This window comes from Macaca fascicularis, chromosome 9, assembly GCF_037993035.2.
Source record: "Macaca fascicularis isolate 582-1 chromosome 9, T2T-MFA8v1.1".
Lineage (NCBI taxonomy): Eukaryota > Metazoa > Chordata > Mammalia > Primates > Cercopithecidae > Macaca > Macaca fascicularis.
Window position 1 is genome coordinate 26,452,334 of NC_088383.1, and position 6,140 is coordinate 26,458,473.

The window sequence follows — 6,140 nt, forward strand, 5'->3', positions numbered from 1 at the left end:
TTACGTAACTGTAGCATTTGTTTTGATTGTGAATACTAGATTTTGAGAAGACATATAGACATAGTATCCTTAGTGGGAAGACATTGAGAGCTTTAGATTCAACTGGTGGTTTTTCTAGTGCTATTGGAGGGTACTGTGCATCCATAAATACCAAGATTCCAAGGGAAAAAGGAAGATACTATTATCATGTGGTGTGTGCAGAGATGAACAGCTCTCGATTGGCAATAAAATCAAATTATCAGGCTCTTCCACTGTTTTTCATGGTATGTATTATCATGGAAGTGAGAGGTGAGTGAGCTTTAAGGAGATTTTTTAAATTATGCAATGGGAGAAGGAGTTTTAATCTATTGATACATAAATCTTTGTCAAATCTTTACCTGGAGTTGAGCTTACTTAATAACATTGCCTACTATCAGGATACCAGAGGGCAACATGAGGTCACCAAAGCTATCTAGACTAAAGAAGGTAACCCAGGGATGTTCATGGAATACATAGCATATCTTGACCTCTGTAACACATTGCCAAAGGCTTCCATGGTCTCCTCATTGAGCATTGTGGCCAGATTTTTAGGATACAGTGTGTCTTGTTTAATGGCTCTACAGTTCTCTAGAAGTTGACCATAGTGCACTGTTTTTGGCTTTTTCATGTTCAATTGACGGCCTAAATGAAAACATATGCTATTCGCTGATCAAACTAATACCCCCAAATTTAGGCTTGACTTAAATTTGTAACAGTTAATGCTCTGCAAAGATGGTGCAGTCCCAGGAGAGACTCAGTTCCCATTGCTGGACGTCTTAAAAGAGAGGCTGAATGAGGCTTGGCAGAGACACAGCCAAGGAGACTTAATGTATCTATGAGACTATGGGGCGAAACAACCTTTTACATTTTTTTCTATTGTGTGATTCAATTATTCGAAAATATAAGACCATGAAAATCTGAACTGCAAATGTATATCACTTATTAATGGTTAAGAAAAGCAATGTTCATTTCTTTGTTTCTTATCCTTCCTTGGTTTTGCCTGTCCAAGGTGACACATGCCATATGTGTTCAATATACTCAAAACCTGGACGAATAACTCATAGGAGACAAGCTGACATTGGGGCGAGCCTCTAGGTTAAAAAGGTGAGAATGAGTCACAAATAGACGCCAAAATTGTATTTGCATGACAATGGTTGGATTAAACAAAATAGTCCAGAGGAAAAATGACCTGTTTATTCTGACAGTTTAGAGAAAATATGACTTACAGGGGCAGAAACTGGGCCTAACATATACTTCCATTTTATTTCAAAGAACTCATAATGAGATGTTTCCTGGTATTTTTTAAATGCAAATCTCCAGGGTCCTTTCAGACAAATATAGAGCAAGGAGAGCTGTCTCTCTATAGATTTTTAAAAGGGACCCATGTGTGCGTGTCTCTGTGAAAGATGGTAAGCACACATCTGTGTGGGTTCTCAAATGGTCAGAATCTTTCCTGCCAGAATCAGTCTCAATCACTCAGAAATTATTTAACATCTGCAATACTCTCCCCATTTTCCAGTCTGCAAAATAATGCAAGCAAACAAACATAAAAGACATTGTCCCTATAATTTAGCATCTCCTTAGTTCATGACAGAAGAAATGCATCTAAATCACAGGTTGGCATACATCATGGCAGGCATCATGGATGAGGAGTTGGAAGAACTAGGTTCTGTCCAGCTCCATGCTTTTAAAGTTGTGCATCCTTATCTGAGTCCCACATTCTTCATGAAGTCCCATTTGTAGAGGAAGGATTCTTGAAGGCTGAGATATTTGAGCTAAAGCCTGAAGGATGAGAAGGATTCAGCCATACAAAGAGGTTTTCAGGCAGACACATCAGCAGGTGCAAGGTTCCTCACAGAAGACAGTTTTGGATTATTCTCAAGGAACTTAGAAAAGGCCTATGTGGCCATGGGTGAGACAAAGAGAAGGATGGGCTGGGCAAGTCAGAAGGAACCAGATCAGGCAGGGCCTTCATGCTACAGTAAGGAGGTCAGATTTTCCCCAAGCTCTTTAGAAAGCAACAAAGGATTTAAGGAAGCAGAAATATGTCATGAGATATAATTTTTAAAGCTTTCTCAAGCTGTTTTATGGAGAAGAGGTTGTCATAGCATCAGGCAGTATAATAAGTAGGACAACCAGCTCAGTGGCAATTGAAGTTGTCCAAGCAAGAATAAAGATTTCAACTAGAAGGACAGAAGGGAGAAGACGAAGATTGAGGTACATAGAGGTGGAACTGAGAAGACTTGCAGCTAATGGCTGAGATGTTATTGTATGGATAATCCAAGGAAATATAAATGGGTTTGAGAAACTCAGAAAATCTATACCAATGTGAGGCATTGCTATTAATATAGCAAAATGCATAGTTCAGGATATAAAAGGCTACTCTTTGTAGACGCGTGTGCTAAACTTACTCCTGAACATAAGGTAGGAAGCGTCACATACATGTATTTACCTGCCAGGCAACTGAGGGGCTCTGATGGGTCCTGTCTGAGGGCAAGCCAGGAAATCATCAGCAATACTGACTACTCCAATTACTTCTCACTGTAGCTAGTCCACCACAGCCAGGCTAGAGTTGCTCCTTTTGAGACAGAGCTTTCCTTGTATTCCTGGGCAGCATCTTGAACTCACTAGTGCCATGCTGATTCCATGACTAGTTGCCAGGAAAAGCATTCTCATCCCCTACCCGGTAGGCTGCCTAGGACATTCTTTTTTGTTTTTTTGTTTTTTGAGATAAGAACTTGCTCTGTCACCAAGGCTGGATAGGTCACTGCAGCTTTGAAGTCCTTGGCTCCAGTGATGCTCCCACCTCAGTCTCCTGAGTAGTTGGGACTGTAGGTGTGCACCACCACCACACATGGTAAATTTTGTTTTTATTTTTAGAGGTGAGGTCTCGCAATGTTGCCCGGGCTGGTCTCAAACTCCTGGACTCCAGTGATCCTCCCACCTTGCCCTCTCAAAGTGCTGGGATTACAAGCGTGAGCCACCACACCCGGCCTACTTAAAGATATTTCTGACAGCCTTCCCACTTTTACAGGGCATTGAGACTTGCAAAAGATGCATCCATAAAGCCAAAATAGCCATGCAGTTTTGGAAGCCCCAAATCAAACCATTTATGTGACATTATACAGAAAAAATTAAATGGTTCATTATCTGAATTTTTTTTATCTTTCAGCTGTAAGGATGGGTCTTATTTAGACACAGCCAAAATTACTGCTCTATAAAGAGCTTAGGGCTACCCTGACTCTGAAAGATCTATATAAAACTCAGTTCTATTTCCAAGGCTGCTATAGATCCAAAATAAATCATCAGCAGTCTGTACATTCATTTATATATACATACTGTACCTTCTCTAACTGAAAATATTTCACACAACAGATTGAATTCAATATGCTTTCTCTTAAGATGCTATTCTGAAGAGCAAAAGTGCTATTGCCTAAAATTTTAAAAGATAAGATATTAATTGCAGTGTTTTTATAGCCTCAACGTTGTCTCCACTGATGATTCTCTTAACCTTTCCAATTACAAAAATGATCCAAATAAGTATCCTAGTTTAATTAGAAAATATGTGGTCAAATCCTCAGATTTTTGGCAGATTGCATTCACAACTCAGAAATTAATGTCTAGGGAAAGTGTCTTTCACATATTTCAGGTGTACTCTGGATCAGTAAAGATATTGATACTTTCTAGATATTGTAAAGCAGAATATAGATACTAGCATAAAACAGGCAATATAGAATGCCTTTCAAATTGAATAGGTACTTTTTTCTGTTAAATCAGGAAAGACTTTAAAATGATATTCCCTTTTAAATTTTTTAATTATACAAATAATACATTTCCAATGTAGGGAAATGGTAAGGTACAGATGGGCAGTAGTCTTATCTATATCCTTCCAGACATTTCCCTCTGGAAAGACATGTATATTTTGTTACAACAATTCCTGCACCTCAAAAACAATACAAACAGTAAAAATAAGGTTGTACTAGCCTTATTAACTGTTGCACAGCTAATTTATATACAAATCTATGTGCATTCATTTCAATTTTGACTTTTAAATTTAAACTGATGCTCTCAAAATAACACTACAAGTTTCCACATTAAGCAGCAACAGTTTCAGAATAATTCAAAACTTGATTCAAGCATGCTGCTGATAAAAAAAATGTACTTTTTATTTCATTAAAATATGTAGCTTTCTACTACTGCATCCTTCGAAGAGAAGAATATTCTACCGGTTTGGCCACAGGCTCTTCACGTATGGACAGTTACTCCCTAGTAAACTCTTCATTCATCCTGGTGTCCTTGAAAATATTCATCAAACATACAAGACTTATTTTCATGTTCCTTTAGTTATTTAAATTTTGAATCTTCTCCACATTGAATGGCAAAATCAATATGCTATAATACAATGTTCATACTTTCTTCATCTGACTGATCATGAGGTAAGAAGAGAACTATGCTGCAGTCATCAGTCCACATACAGCTTTAGTTACTTTTTTGAATGTTTTGCTTCTTAAGTCATTTGTAGAATAATCGAATAAGGAATCCATGTCTGGATCTAGAAACTCTCAGTTTCCTTTTTAGCTTTTTTACTCTGCAGCTACATTTTGATCACGATGTTAACTTGTAGAATTTCTAGAGAGAGCATGGCACTTAGGACTGCCAAGATGCCAGAAATACACTTGAATGACTCCACCATGAACTGAGAATCAACAAGAAAAAACTCCATAGACTCAGAAACCCCACTGCTCAAGCTGCAGGACCAGTTGCTTCATCACAGTCAGGTGAATGTACAACTCAGTCCAAGCTGGACAATCAAAGTTAGCAAGGATATTACCAATTACTAACGGGATTGTAATTGTCCTAGTCCTTCTGAAAGCAATTAAACAATATGAATCAAAAGCAATACGAAGGTTCATACCTTTTACATATCTTTACTCTCAATTTATGAAATTATAGACTAACCAAATATTCCAAAAATATGGAAAAATTATATGCATGAAGGAGTACCTCAGATCATTATTCATAACAGTAAAATATTGGAAAATACCTACAGTGCCAACAATAGGAAAGTGAATAATGAAATTATAGAGCATCCACTCAAATATTGTCAAGCCTTTTAAAAATTATGGTTATAAAGACTGTGCAAGGGCATGAATAATGCTTATGACATGATATTAAATAGTGACTCAAGCTTTATAATTATTTGTACTAATGACTTCAATAAAACATAAAAAGAGAATGCTCGCTATTACTAAGACCAACTGTCTAAACTAGATTGCAATTTTTCATCAAGAGAGTGGCAGACAGAATATATGTGTGATATGGTTTATATCTGTGTCCCCACCAAATCTCCAACATTGGGGATTACAATCCCCAGTGCTGGAGGTGGGGCCTGCTGGAAGGTGATTGGATCATGGGGGTGGATCCTTCATGAATGGTTTAGCACCATCCCTTGGGTGCTGTTCTCATGATAGAGTTCTCACCAGATCTGGTTGTTTAAAAGTCTGTGGCACCTGCCTAGCCTGCCCCTCCACCTCTTCTTGCTCCTGCTCTGGCCATGTAAGACATGCCTGCTTCCCCTTCGCCTTCTGCCATGATTGTAAGTTTCCTGAGGCCTCCCAAGAAGCAGATGCTGCCATACTTCCTGTATAATCTGCAGCGCTGTGAGCCAATTAAACATCTTTTCTTTATAAATTACTCACTCTCAGGTATTTATTTATAGCAGTGCAAGAACAGATTAATACAATGCGCATAGACTGTTTCAAGACCTTGGAATGTCTTATGTAAAGGCATATTATTAGTCAGCGAAGTAGAACCACGAGAAGTAATATAGATTAAAAGGTTTGTTATAGGGATTAGATTTTTATGAAACTATGTTGCTGGTGGAGAAGTCTGTGCAAGGCTGTTGTATCTGTGTCTGATGTTGAACCTTAAGTCACTATAGAATAGCCAGCCAGCAATTGGTAGGAAAGCCTGAGTAGATGAGGGCAAGGACATACTAGAAGCCAAAAGAACAAGCGAGTGCTTGAGGACAAACTTAACCCAAGTCCCTTGGCTTGGGCTTTCTGTCACTTGCAATCTAAGGAGTTCTAACTGATAAAAGTAGATCAGTCTTGGCCTTGAAA

The 6,140-nt window shown here is 38.3% G+C and overlaps 1 pseudogene; it reads right to left on the reverse strand.

The window, feature by feature from the left end:
• Window positions 1–4,296: 4,296 nt before the first annotated feature.
• On the reverse strand, window positions 4,297–4,931 carry LOC102125564 (GPN-loop GTPase 3 pseudogene; annotated as a pseudogene).
• Window positions 4,932–6,140: the final 1,209 nt, after the last annotated feature.